Source organism: Mastigoproctus giganteus, chromosome 4, assembly GCF_048544385.1.
Source record: "Mastigoproctus giganteus isolate SK-2022 chromosome 4, ASM4854438v1, whole genome shotgun sequence".
Classification (NCBI taxonomy): domain Eukaryota; kingdom Metazoa; phylum Arthropoda; class Arachnida; order Uropygi; family Thelyphonidae; genus Mastigoproctus; species Mastigoproctus giganteus.
In genome coordinates this window covers 179,954,436-179,970,104 of record NC_143578.1, presented here as the reverse complement: position 1 = coordinate 179,970,104, position 15,669 = coordinate 179,954,436, and the positions used below count along the sequence as shown (strand labels likewise).

Genomic DNA, 15,669 nt, shown 5'->3' with positions numbered 1-15,669 from the left:
TCTTTCAGAGTCATTGAAAAAAAAGAGATACGACAATAGTATATGCAGACAAATTGATTAATCATACAATTCGTTACTTGAAATTTTTAAAAGATTCTCAAAAAGGAAAGAAGTTGTTAGAAGCCTCAGATGCTATTGAAAAAATGCAATTATTTTCAGTAACATTATAACGGACAATAATAAAGTAACATTAATTCCTAGAAATCAATTTTTAAGCAGTACTATTAGTAATATGAAGCATAGGCTGAGCGTTAGTACAGATTCTACTGAATTTAATAAATCTTTATTCCAATAATAATAATAATGATATTACAATTCAATACATTGGAATGTTACCCTTCAAGGCCACCAGGTCAAGAGTTAACAGTAATGATACAATATAATAATAAATAGAGAGCACTGATATATCAAACATAAGGACGCATATAGTAGTAGTGAAATTCATGAGTTTGTGGGTAGTAAATGGATGTCCAGTGCTCAAAACAGAAGCAACTGGAAAGTTGCTGGAGAGGCCTTCATCCTGCAGTGGATTGAAAATGGCTGATGATGATGATGATGATGATGATGATGATGATGATGAGGATAGTAGTAGTAGCAGTGGCATGTGATGCAAGAAAGCAAGTGTATGAGCTTATGCAGCATCAGCCAAAAAAAAAAACATACATATATAAACATATATTAAAAAAAAAAAAAAAAAAATCACGCCATTCCCTCCAAATGCCTGTCCAGCTCCTCCTTAAATTTATTCAACCTATCAACTTCCACAACGACAGATGGAAGTTTGTTCCAGCAATTAACCACCTGCTGGTTAAAGGCAAATTTCCGCACATCTATTCTACATCTGTCTTTTCTTAATTTGAATTTATGCCCCCTTAGGTTCGTAATCTGAACAAGTAGAAGGATCCCATCAGAATTCAGCGTGCTCAACCCATTCAAGGCCTTATACACCTCAATCAGATCACCGCGCAGGTGCCTAGTCTCTAGCCACTGCAATTTGCAGAACTTAAGCCTCTCTTGGTAAGAGGATCCCTTCATTCCCCTCACCAATCTTGTTGCCCTTCTCTGTACACGCTCAAGCAAATCTACATCCTTCCTAAAATGAGGCCTCCAGACCTGTACGCAGTAATCAAGGCGTGGCCTGACCATTGCCTTATACAGAGGGACAATCACCTCCTTTTCTCTGCTAGCAAAATTCCTATATATCATTGACAAAACTCCATGATCTGTCCTGGCAGCTTGTCTGCATTGCTCAGAAAACTTCATATCTGACTGCACAATTACTCCCAGGTCTTTTTCATTTTCTACCACCTTAAGTGTAGTACCACACAGTTGGTACGTTTCTCTGGGGTTACTTCTACCCATATGCAGTACTTTGCATTTGTCAAGGTTAAACTTCAGTTGCCACTTCTTAGCCCATCTGCCCAAATTATCTATCTCCTGTTGCAGTAGCACACTGCCATTACTGTCATTAACAACCCTGCCAACCTTTGTATCATCTGAAAACTCCGACACTAAGCCTCATATACCTTCATAAATATCATTGATAAATATACAAAACAACAGTGGACCCAACACCAAACCCTATGGGACTCCACTAATAACATAAGTCCAAGAAGAGCAGCACCCATTGATTACCACCCTCTGTCTTCTCCCACTTAACCATCCTTTTATCCATTGTAGCAACTTACCCTTAATACCATTCTGTTCCAATTTGTACAATAGTCTTCCATGCGCAACAGTGTCAAAAGCTTTCCTGAAATCCAAATATATGATATCAAAATTATTTTTTGCATCCAGTTCCTTTGTAACCACATCATAATATCCTATCAAATTTGTCAGGCAAGACTTTCCCTTAACAAACCCATTCTGTGTCTGAATTATTCAACGTTCTTTGCACTGAACACTGCTTGTTTATATTACTATGTGTACATGAAATTATTTTCCGCCAATATCTTCTTTATATATTGTACTGTAAATAATTGTACTATACTTGGAGTTTTGAGCTGTACTTCCATATATGCATTTCCTTATGTTTTATATATCAATGCTCTCTATTTTTTATTATTAACTGAATGATTATTATTTATTGAAGGAATTTCAACTTCAGACATTATAAAAGAGTTGGAAATTCTTGAACCAAGCAAATGGCCATCTGAAATTGACCTTGGATTTGGAGAAAATGGAATAGAATCTCTCTGTAAACATTTTAATTTATCTTTCACAAAATGTTTGAATGTCTACAGGGATTATTTCACTAATGGTGGTCATAGTATGCCCACAGATTTGGAACATTTAAAAACTTATTCCAAAATTAAAGCTTGCAGTTCTTCTGAATGTGAGCGTGACTTCAGCAGTATGAATTTAATATTACCTGAGAAAAGATCCTGTGTTCTTGTCGAACATGTGGCAAGTTTGTTGTTTATTAAACTACATGGTCCACCATTAGAATTATGGAATCCAAAATTTTATGTCCAAACTTGGTTGTGGTCTCATCGTTCTGCTGTTGACCAACAAACAAAAAGGGCAGTCACACAAGAATACCCTTTTTTTGACCAACAAACAAAAAGGGCAGTCACACAAGAATACGTAATCGATCCTGTATGGAAATTTCTATGATCCTTCTGAACAGTATTTTTTTATGTTATTTTGGAATTTTTGTCTTTGTTTTTTACTTTTAAAATTTTTATTTAATAGTTATAAATAAATACTGAACAAATATTCTAATCTTTGACTTATTTATTTGTGCAAATGAAAAAAGCGTAGGTAACTATTTGTAGTTAATCGACGAGCGTTCCGGTACTATTTTTTATACACCTCTGGTGTTTAAGGCTTTGAATGAATTAAGCTCAATGCCAATGGAATCCTTCTTCTTGCTCAGACCACACATGTGTGGGTATAAATTCAAATTGAAGAAGGATGATTGCAGGCTAAATTGTGCAGAAATTTAACTAAATTCAAGTAAGAACTAGATAAACTATTAGAGAAAATGGACAGGTGAAATTGGCTTTTGCTTTTTTTTTTTTTTTTTGGCTGATGTTGTATAAGTTTGCTTTCTTACATCATTTGCCACTACAACTTCTATTTTTAATTTAGTTTAAGTTCTTCTATTTCATTGGCAGCTACACTTTTTATTTTGTAGTGTGGTAAAGGTTTAGTATTTGAAAATGGGAGAGGAATCAAGACTATCTTACTTCAACAATTAACTGGAAAATATTTATCTGAACAGATGATAGGTGAACAGGTGATCACCTGGATGAATAACAAAACAGTTACATATACAAGGGCTGTTCCAAAAATATGCGGACTGAGATCATTGCTCTGAGTCTGAGTCACTCGAAAGGTTGGTATGGACCTCCTTTTTGAAATAGTATTCTTCACATTCTATATGCCTTTTACAGCGGTTCACTAGCTTCTGAAACACATGATGCAGCCCATTTTGGGAAAGACGTTACAAGATAGTGGATGTGGCAGGTTTAACTTCTTCACTTGTGTTAAATTTTTTCCTCTCAACTCTTTTTTGAGGCTTGAGAAAGCTCAGAAATTGCATGGTGCGAGGTCTGCGCTGTATGGAGGATGGTCTAACGGTTGACCACCAATTTTCACTAAAGCTTGCATTGCTGGTTGTGCGACATGTGGCCTAGCGTTATCTTGAAGAAGAAACCATTCTTGATTAAGCAATTCCGGTTTTTTTTTGCAAATTGTTCCTTTGAGGTGAACTCACAACGTGTTAAGATAATATTCTCCATTTACAGTTTGTTTCTCAGGAACCCAGTGCTGTAGCATTATTCCGTGGGTGTCAAAAAACAAAATCAACATAAATGTTTTTGATGAACCAAAAACTCAAAATTTTTTCTAAGCGGTGAATCATGGTGTTTCCATATGCTTGACTGCTGTTTAATCCAGAACTCGTCACACATGATTATTTTATTCAAAAACCACTTTTGCCTAACTTTACACAAAATTCAATTGCGATTCTTTGTCTAATAATTAATGAAATATCTTTCTCATCCCCCATTATAAAACACACTGCACATAAACTGTTATAATGAACACAAAAATGAATACTATGTGATAAATTTCTAATAAAAGCTGAGAGAACATTCCTAGACCGCAAACTCATCACTTGTTTCCACAGCAGCAAAGCAGTGTTGCCAGTCAGCGTATTTTCGTAATAGCCCTCGTATTTATCAAAACTGGCATCCATTATTTTTTCACAAATAAGATATTAATGTGCATCACTGGTATGCCAGCACCTTTCAATGCGAATGCAATGCGTGTATAGCTGTTAATCTGACTTGTCGATATCACATGCTGCCAACGAATTACTAGAGCTTGCACGCTCTTGCTCTCTTTTTTTTTTTTTTTTTTTTTTTTATGAAAACCCCAAACACGAAAGGTATTAAAACCTATAGTACTTAGTACCATGCATGGGTTGAAGGAGAAGTATGGGGGGAGGGGGGATGCCGGAAACTTTGCTCTAGAGACTAAACATGGGTTTCACCTCTTCAAGCCCCCAATAAGCAAAGTGGTGGTATTTCACCGGTTGATGAAAGTCTCTGACAGCTAGTATGATTAATGAAGTCAGCAATTGTGTTATTTGATATTGTTATTGTGTAATCCTGTTGCCTTAAAATAATATGTGAAAGTCGTGCAGTGAAATAGAGACAACCAATGAAATGTCTACAATAAGTGGTAGAGAGTGAAAATAGGATCTTGGTAATAGAAAATTTTAACTAAATCATCTGATAGTCAAAATATTCTAAAATAAACTTTTATTTTTTAATAAACAGGCTTCAAGACATGATCATAAATCCTCCTGGTTACAATAATTTGCTGAATATAATGAAGAAATTATTGGATTTGTTCATGACTCTACAAAAAGACAGACTCTTCAAAGAAACACAATATGAGAAATATGTCATAAAAATAAATCAACATATTTTGAGTCACAAAATGGACTATTCATCATCACTCTTTAGATTCAGTGAAAACTAAGTGTAACTCAATTCTAAAAATCAAGGAAAAAATTGCTAAACAAAGAAAACTGATGGAAGGAGAGAAGCTTAACAATTTTAAGTTTACATGAACTGTTTTCACTTCCATTATCATTGGTTACTCTTTCAGTCATACTAAGAGAGACATGAAGTTGTAAATATTTCTCAACAGGAGAAAATTTGAATGTTTCAACAAGATGAGGAAAATCAATTTTCTAACAGAATTATTGGAAAGTTTCTGTGAAAGATTTGATGATGTATGTAGGGCTAACAGTTACAGAAGGAAGTAAAGACCATACTCTTAATGAACTGGAATTACTATGTGAGAGGTGGGCTCCCCAAAATTAAGGAAATTATGATGTCGCTTAAATCTCAATTAAAAACTCCAACAAGATATTACTTAAAAATATATTTTGAACTGATGGATACTGCTGTTTGATGTCTTAACTCAAAATACAAAAGTGAAGCCAGCATATTCAAAAACAAAGCATAACATTTCATCTTAGAAAAATTAGATAATTCCTAAGCCATAGATTAAACAGGTTTGCCACGTTGCTAGCTTGTTTTCAGCTCATGATAGCACTAATCAATACAGATTATTTTCATATATATATATATATTTTTTTTATGAAAACCCCAAATGAGAGGTATTAGAACTTATAGTACTTAGTACCATCCATGGGTTGAAGGTTGAGAACATGAAACAAGATATTTGTTGACATTAGACTTGAACTTCTGTTGATTGCAATTTTCAGGAAATACGTATGAAGGAAGGTTGTTCCAGAAAACAGAAGTTGAATGAATAAATGAAAAAGAGGAAAAGTTGGTTCTGTGAGTTTGAAGTTGCAGCAGTAAAGGATGCTGCCTGGTTGCAGTATGTGTTCAGACTGCTTTAGAATAAAGGACAGGAATTATAGAAGCTAATTTGGGCACTGTTGTTCCAAATTAGCTTCTATAAAGGATAGGAATTATAGAAGCTAATTTGGAACAACAGTGCCCATGGAAGTAACTATAGAAAAGGCATGCAGCAGAAACAGAATGTCAATGAAACAGGGAGCGGACAGACTCTGTTAAACATAAGTCATTAACATAATTTCCCTCTTTTGAATGGAATCTAGAAGCCTGAGAAAGATTTTGAGGGCACCGCCCCCAGATGTGGGAAAAAAATTCCACGTAGGGAGGATTTGCGATTTGTACAGCGTGAATAGCTGTTTGGAAGTAAAACGACACTGAGAGTGAAAGAGAAAACCCAGTGTTTTAGATGCAGAGAAAGAAATATTTGTATAGTACTTATTCCAAGAGAGATTACAAGTCAGGATAATCCCCAATAGAAATATATGATTATACCTAGAAATCTGAGTGTCATCGAAGATAAGCATAAGAGCAGAAGGATCCTTTTTGTGAGATATAAGACAGGACCAAGTTTTGAAGGATTGAAATCAACTAAGTTATTATCTTTGCCCCACTAAGGAATTACTTGGAGATCAGCATTAAGGGAAATGGTAGTAGACATTCAAGAAACTGAAGCTGTTTGTGCAGGACAAGGTTTCCCAATGGAAGTGAAAGGCAATGAGCTATCATCAGCAAATTATGGATGGGATTTCTGGTCAATGGAAGAAAGCCATTAATGTAAAAGAGGAAAAGAGCAGGAGAAAGAACTGAACCTTGGGAACACCAGCATTAGAGGAGAAGTTAGAAGACAGAGGGCCATATACCATCACCATCAGTGAGTGGTCAAAGAGCAAACTGGATACCCAATTACAAAAATCTTATGGTTTACAGCTGGCAAACCACAAGATAGAAGCTTATTTAGAACTTTATGCCAAACATGATCAAAACTTTCCAGATATTGACTGCAAACTTGTGAGTTGAACAATCGCATGCTAGCAAGACTTTTGTGGATTTATTCCTGGATTCTTTTCTATAGCAACATGTTCAAGGGGCAAACAGAGGGAGTACTACTCTTGGCCTAATTATCGGCAGTGATTATTGATGCATTAAGAATTTTCAGATAAAGGAACAAATAGGTGACAGTGATCACAGTGTACTGATGTAAAGGACAGGAATTATAGAAGCTAATTTGGAACAACAGTGCCCATGGAAGTAACTATAGAAAAGGCCTTGAATGGGTTGAGCACACTGAATTCTGATGGGATCCTTCCACGTGTTCAGATTACGAACCTAAGGGGGCATAAATTCAAGTTAAGAAAAGACAGATGTAGAATAGATGTGTGGAAATTTGCCTTTAGCCAGCAGGTGGTTAATTGCTGGAACAAACTTCCATCTGTCGTTGTGGAAGTTGATAGGTTAAATAAATTTAAGAAGGAACTGGACAGGCATTTGGAGAGAAGGGTGTGATATTTTTTTTTTTTTTTTTTTTTGGCTGATGCTGCTCATACACTTGCTTTCTTGCATCACATGCCATTACTACTACTACTACTACTACTACTACTACTACGTGGGATTTCCTTAAAGATGTAACTACCATCAAGGATAAAGGGAAGGGTTTTTGTTTTTTCAAAGGTGACTACAGTGGTCTCAGACGGTATTAAGTTCTATACAGTGGGATCAACTGGTGATGTTAAAAACAGCGAATTCTAAATGGAAAGCTTTCAAGGAATTAATCTTGGAAGATACTATGCAACTAAGAAATACTGTTCAAGATGATATAAATAACTACAACTAAGATATACTGTTCGTCTGACAGATGAACTAATGAGGCTCGTGGCAGAGAAGAAAAATGCGTGGGATGCATATAAATTATCAGGTGACATAGAAGCCTATGGCAGATATAAGCTAGTTTGTAATCAAGTCAAAAAGGAGGTTAGGCAAGCGAAGGCTGATTACAAGAAATCATTGACAAAGGGTGCAAAGAAAAACAACAAAGACTTCTTAACTTATGTAAACTCTAGAAGGAAGGGGATGAATCAGATTGGTCCACTTGATGTTGGTAGTTTGACTGTTGATGATCCTGCTCAGATAGCTGACAAACTGAATGAGTATTTTGCACACATGAACAATTCTGTAAGGAAGGAGAGGACAGAAGTTTGCTAAACTCTAACTAGGAGCTAAATGGTTTTGTAATAACTAAGAGCACGGTGGAGGTCAAAATTGTTGAAGTTAAAGATAAAAAAGGCACCAGGGGCAGATGGAATCTATCCAGTTATATTGAAGAAGGTAGCGAAGGAAGTAAGCAAACCCTTAGCCATAATTATGGCAGCATCCTTAGATTCAGAGGAGGTCACCCACGAACTGGAGATGGGCAAATGTATTCGCAATTCACAAAGGGCAACACAAATAATTATAGACCTGTTAGTTTGACTTCTGTTCCAGGGAAAATAATGGAGTCACTGTTTAAGGAAGCGATGCAGGATAACCTAGACAAGGCTGCAATAATAGTTCAGACACAGCATAGGTTTGTTAAGAGAAAGCCTTGTCTCACAAATCTGATTGGACACTATGATGTGGTCACAAAGGAACCAGATGCCAAGAATAATTTTGATATCATATACTTAGATCTTAGGAAGGCTTTTGATACTATTGCACATGGAAGACTGCTGTACAAATTGGAGCAGCATGGCACTGGGGACAAATTGCTGCGTTGGATAAAGCGATGGTTGAGTCGGAGAAGACAGAGTGGTAATTAATGGCCACTGCTCTTTGTGGACTAATGTTGTTAGTGGAGACCCCCAGGGTTTGGTTCTGGGCCTCTTGTTTTCTGTATTTATCAATGATATCAATGAAGGTATATCAGACGTAATGTCCAAGTTTGCAGATGTTACAAAGTTTGGCATTGTTGTTAATGACAGTAAAGACAGTATGCTACTGTAACAGGATCTAGAAAAGTTAGGCAGATGGGCTGAGAAGTGTCAACTGAAGTTTAACATTGACAAATGCAAAGTACTGCATGTGGGTAGCAGTAACCAAGAGAAACGTACCAACTGTGTGGTACTACACTCAGGGAAGTGGAGAATGAAAAAGACCTGGTCAGATATGAAATTCTCTGAGCAGTGCATTGGGCTGCCACAGCACATCATGGAGTTTTGTCAATGATATATAGGAATTTTGCTGGCAGAGACAAGGAGGTGATCATCCTTTTGTAGAAGGCAATGGTCAGGCCACACCTTGAGCATTTGTACAGGTCTGGAGGCCTCATTTTAGGAAGGATGTAGCATTACTAAAACAAGTATAAAGAAGGGCAACAACATTGGTGAGAGGAACAAAGGGTGCTCTTACCAAGAGAGGCTTAAGTTCTGCAAGTTGCAGTATCTGAAGACTAGGCACCTGTGAGATGATCTGATTGAGGTGTATACAGCCTTGAATGGTTTGAGAAGGCACAATGCTAATGGAATACGTCCGCTTGCTCAGACTAAGAACCTGAGGAGGCATAGATTCAAATTGAGGAAAGACAGTTGTAGAATAGATGTGTGAAGTTTCCTCTAGCCAGTCGGTAGTTGATTGCTAGAACAGACTTCGTTCTGTTGTTGTGGAGGTTGAAAGCTTAAATAAATTTAAGGCTGAACTACACAAACATTTAGAGTGACTGAATGGGTGAAATGGGAAGGGTTTTTTTTTTTTTTTTTTTTGCTGATGCTGTATAAGCTTGCTTTCTTGCATCATACGATATGATTTGAGTTTCACCAAACTTTTCCACTGAATTTGTCCACTGATCAGTAACAAAAGGCAGAATATCACCAGTGTATCGACACTGCTGGAATCCATACAGGTGACAGTTGATCAGATGAAAGATTTCTAGATATTTTATGAGTTGGCAGTTAAGTGATTTCTGTATTACTTTAGAAAAAGTATAAGTAAGTGCTCTGGGACAATAACTGGATGGGAGAGATTTGTCACCCTTTTTAGGAACTGGCTGGATATGAGAAAATTTCCAAGCAGAAGGAAAACACCTTTGGAATAAGAAAGTAGAGGAAGAAAAGCAGTGCAATATAGGAGAATAGCTCAGGAGCACTGGTTTTGAGAAAAAGTGGAGAAATTCCATTAGGACCTGGAGCTTACTTAGCATCAAGATTGATCAAAATCCTTCTGACATGCTTTAGATGTCAGACCACAGGAGGCAGTGAAAAGAGTGTACTGAGAATGGTGGAAGGTGGCTTAGCAAGATCATCAATACACAAGTGGGAAGAAAAATAGGATGCTTTATCTTTGGTTGAGGTGGCAATAGAACCATCTGGTTTTGATAGAGCAACAGAGATGGACAATGTTGCGGACAGTAGCTTTGGCAACAGAGACCAAAATGCTTGACCATTTGGACAAGAATCAAGTTTTCTATTCTTAGCCTGTTTGAAATCTAGTTTGGATGGATTAAACTGCTTTACAATTGTAGTAAGCCTTGGTGTAGACAGAAAATGAACCTGGAGATTTGGAAACAAGCCAATTACGATAGACAACATTCTTCTCTTAAACAGCCTTTGCACATTTATTGGAAAACCAAGGTTTAGATAAAGGATGAGATTTTAAGGTGGAGTGTGGAATGAAGGATTCCATTCCTTCATGAATAATTTCAGTGACACGATCTGCGCAAACATTGACATCAAAATATTTGAAACAGTAATCCGACCAAGGAAAGAAGAAAAGAAATCTTGCAGATCATCCTATTTTGCATTCTTGTAATGCCAAACAACATAAGGTTGAGAATGGCCATGAGAGAAAAGCTCCATTGGAGAAGAGACCATCACCAAGTGGTGATCTGAGGTGCCCAGAGGACCAATCACCACAACTGTGTACTTTGAAGGTTTGTTTGTGAGAAAAACATTAAGCATGTTAGCTGCATAGTTAAGAATGTCTGATATTCTGGTAGGTAAATGAACAACCTGTACAGGGTCACTGGTAATTGCAAAAGCCATCTCGACCAGCTCAGTCAGTGTAACTAGAAAACAGAAGCCAGCTGGAGTTTGTGGGCATTAAAATCACCAAGCAAATTTACCTTGCTTTTAGGAAAGTTGGATGGAGAAAGTCAAGATTCAGAGAGAGGAAGTCAAAGATTTCCAAGTGATTAGTGGAGTTGGGAGAATGTCAGAGGCAACAGATGAATTTGACAGAATGTGGTAGCAAGATTTTAAGCCAGAGAAGATCGGAAAGAAGAGATTCCAAGTTACTAAGTCTCTGAAAGGGAATATCAGAATGTATATATGTACAAGTACCACCTTTGAAGCGAAAGGAATCATATAGCGAATAATACAAATAAATGAGATGAGCAGTGTTTGAATCAACCGATAACTAAGATTCTGTCAGAAAAAGTACATGGGGTTTGGAAAACTTGGGCTTTGGCAAAGTGGAAATGGACATCATTGAGATCAGAAGTGTGTATATTTGTGAAATGAATGAGGAAGTGTTTGAGAGGTTAAGATGTTTTCACAGTTTGTTCTATTAGTTTGACAATTCATGGTCTATTCAGAAATAGGAAAAAGTGGCAAGTATATGCTGGATGAAGTAATGAAATTTTTGGATATGACATACACATGGTAAGAACATACCCAGATCCTTAACAAAATGTAGCCTTGACAATGCCACCCCACACACACACACACTACTCGGATCCCCTCCAGTCACTATCTGCCAGAATAGAGTCAGTGAGATTATACACTAGCTTATCCAGAAGCCTCCTAGAGAGTTACCAAAAGATTCATTCTGGTGGACTATCTAGCGGCTGGCCTATGAACACTTGTTTTAGAGCTTTACCCTCGAAATGAAAGTAAGATTGGATCTCGCCATGATGTTCATCATAACCTCAAAAGACATCAATCATACTTCAAGATGGAAGAGATTGGGGGAGTTTGCCAGAGCTTTCCTCTGGAGACTAAACATGGGTTCCACCACTTCAATCCTCCAGTAAGCAAAGTGGTATTGCACTGGTTAATGAGAGTCATCTACCACCTAGTATTGCCTGGTAACGCAGAGGGATGTCACTCCTCCGTGTAGTGTGGGTGCCACACCCCAACCCCTGCACTTACTTTGGTCTGCATCTGGGTGGTCTCCTCCAGTGTGCTAGGTGCCATATTTCAGGACTTGCACGTGGGGTTAAACCCAGGATTACTAACATTCCAGGCGCCTCTGTAGCCAGGTGGAAAGGGGCAGCAGTGCGTAGCACACGCTTCTTGATTAGACCGGGGTTCGAGCCCGTCACCACCAAATACAGAGGATGCGGAAAGGTCAGGGAATGACCACTGCATATCCCGGAGCAATATAGCCTTAGTTGCTAATGCTCCTAAAAACCAAATAACAAACAAACAAACAAACTAACTAACGTTCCCACCATCGTAAAGGAGTAAGCAGAGGATTTGGCTGTCACAGACTGACTGGACTTTGCCAAAATTAGGTCCACTTTACCTGAATGTCACCTGAATATCAGTTTCATAAGCGTTTTAGACTCCTAGGTAACAAGCACAGCTCAGTATACCTGAGAGAATGTCTGTGACAGCCTCAAGGACCAAGTTTCTACATGCTTAGCAGTAATGTTCAATAAATAAGAATTATGACATGCTACAGTTATTTACTAATAAATACATTCATAAGAGAAAAGACCATATTGATAAGAATATTGTAACCAGTGCTGTAGTCGTAAAATTTGCAGAAGGTATACTCTATGAATGTTATGAGAAGCAGGAGTATACTGTGCATTTCAGGCTTATTAATCGAATTCAAGATGGTGTGTGCTGCATATCCATGCATATGTGTGTACATACACAGCATATTTACTTACTAATATATATATGGCATCTATATTAAAAATAATAAAACTAAGCATTGCCTAAGAATCAAACTCTAATAAATTAATTTTTAATTTTCCGTAAATATTTTAATATTTGTTTTTTCAAGTCTTTCAAAAGCCATAAGGTATATGCTAGTCACCTAAAAAATCCAGAGGATGTGCGACATATACCCACATATACCCTCCACTACAGCCCTGGTTGTAACCACTAACCTGAACATTAAACAAATTATTTCAAATTAAAACACACAGGCATTAAACTAACTATAAAAGTATAAAACCATTAAAAGTATAAAAGATATAAATATGCATGGTATAGCAATTAAAACAATAAGAATATAATATATGCAAAACAGCAAATAAATGATAAAACTTTTTTTCAACTTATAAAATGCTCTTAATGGTTTTCCTCTATAGTTATTTCAATGCATATGTATTTTATTTTTTAAATAATTTTTTTAATGTTCAGGTCAATGCTTGCAATATTCTTATCAATATTACATTTATACTGATCATGTTCCTCAAGTCATGTTAACATTTGGTAACACAGATTGCACAAAATACATAGTAGCTGCAAGGCAAACCTCACTGTTAGTCCATTCTCCAAATCATAAAAAATTGTAGCCCTCTATTAATTTCTATTCTCTGCCACTTATTCTCACTAGCAAAGATTTTTGATAAAATCTCATGGGAAGAACACAGTTATCTAATTTAACCAAAATCAATCAAACTGAGCAGATGCAAGGCAAAATCTTGGACTTACATTCAGATTACTGAGAAAAATAGGTCAGAAGACTCGGGAATATGTCTAGGTAACTTGAATGGACAAACATAACGAGCAATAATTCCACTTGTTACAGGCAACTTTAATTTACCTCATTGGATAAGCAATATTTATTCTGGGCTTTCAGCATGCACAACATGATGGCGTAATATGGTGAAGTCACTGATGAACCTAAAGCCCAAAAACAAAAACATCCAGCAATACACTAAGTGAGATCAGATGTATTAACCAAATTAATTATTTTTATTTATTCCAACCTGTCAGAGAGTGCATAAGATTCTCAAATATCCTTGACTGATTTTCACCATGGATCTGGATAGCATCAAGGATATGACTACAGAAGAAACCAACAACAGGTAGTAACCATAATAAGTAACCAGGTAGTAATTCTTAAAATACATAATGCAAAAAAAAATAAATTCTGATGGTCAAAAGAAAGGAGGAAGGCTACAAAGGTTTAAAGAACTTCTTTGGCTGTAGCAAGAATTATATGCTATGGGGCATGAATGCATTATTTATGGCTGTGTTTAAGGAATTTATCATGCCACTAATACATTAATTCCAGTGCAGAAGTACCCAAAAGAAGCAATGGGTAACAACAGAGCTTAAAGGTTTAACTGAGGAAAGGTGGGGATGGGATGCAAGATCACTTGAGGAATAGCAACCCCAAAAATAACTTATACACTTGGGGGGGGGGGATTAAAAACATTAAAGAAAAAGATTTTGGAGTTATGATATGGGTGGGCATGAAGTTCACAGAACAGCAGCAAAGAAGGTACATGTACATGGTGTCCTATTAATGATTTATCAAGCACTGATTTCTAGAGATAGGGAGATTATAATCCTATTATACACTGGTGCGCAAAACTTAAGGACCATCACTATTTCTAAAGGTTACAACCACAAAATCTTTACTTAAGGTACTCTTTACTGATGAGAGTAGATTCAGTCTCAGCAGCGATTCTGGATACAAGGGTACAATTCTTCAAAACAGAAATTAGAACAATAAAATCCCAAAAAATAAACAATAGCTGATGACGCCCCCCCCCAAACAAATTTTCATTGCTATGCCAATATAAATTATATTGGCATAGCAATGAAAGAATTTATTACATATATTGAATTTAATTCAATATACAGGGTGTCTCAAAAATATTGGTACAAACGTTTAGGGGAGGTAGGTAACATCTAAAGGAATTTGAATTGCATAGGAACCCATAACCGGAAACATCATCGTAAGTACACAGTGCTGTTCATCAGTTCACGAGAGGGAAAATTTCTGTTTTACTCATTCAAAGCAGTAGTCACCACACGAAGAGCATGCATCGATATACGAACTGTGAGCTGGCAGACATGCACCTAGTGTATGGATTAGCAGAGGGCCCACACAGTGTGTGCCCCCATGTGGCACAACATCGCTTCACAATAAATATGTGGGCAGGTATGGTCCGTGACTGCTTAATCGGCCCATACCTGTTACCATCCTGCATGAACTCCACTAAATATCGGATCTTTCTTGAACAAGTTCTACCAGCGTTACTTGACGATGTTCCAGCAAATGTGAGATGCAACATTTGGTTTCAACATGACGGGGTGCCTGCCCATTATGGAAGATGTGTTCATGACCATTTGAACAGGCATTTTGGGCGTCGATGGATTGGCCATGGTGGACCCGTTGCCTGGCCCCCACACTCACCTGATTTATCGAGCCTTGATTTCTTTCTGGGGGGGGACCCTCAAATCTATCGTGTATGAATCACCTGTGGAGACGGAAATCGATCTCATGGCGAGACTCGTCTGCACTGCTGCTACTGTCAAAGAAACTCCAGGTGTGTTCGACCGTGTCCGCCAATCCATGCTGCGTCAGTGTCACGCATGCATCTCGTCTCATGGTGGAACCTTCGAGCATCTGTTGTAACAACATGAAATGCATCCATCTCGTACTCCATTGTTAATATTATGTCAAATAAATGTTTGCCACTAATTACTGTCTTGTGTCATTTCTGCTTCTTGTGCCTCTGCTACTATTTTCCCGTGACGTTTCCGGTTATGGGTTCCTATGCGATTCACATTCCTTTAGATGTTACCTACCTCCCCTAAACGTTTGTACCAATATTTTTGAGACACCCTGTATATATAATAATATGGTGGAATATTATATG

General features: G+C 37.2%; 1 protein-coding gene across 1 annotated transcript in view; it reads right to left on the bottom strand.

The window, feature by feature from the left end:
• LOC150087229 (dynamin-binding protein-like) overlaps positions 1 to 15,669 on the bottom strand; it is a 427,088-nt gene that overhangs the window by 236,942 nt on the left and 174,477 nt on the right. The gene's annotated exons all lie outside the window — the stretch shown is intronic.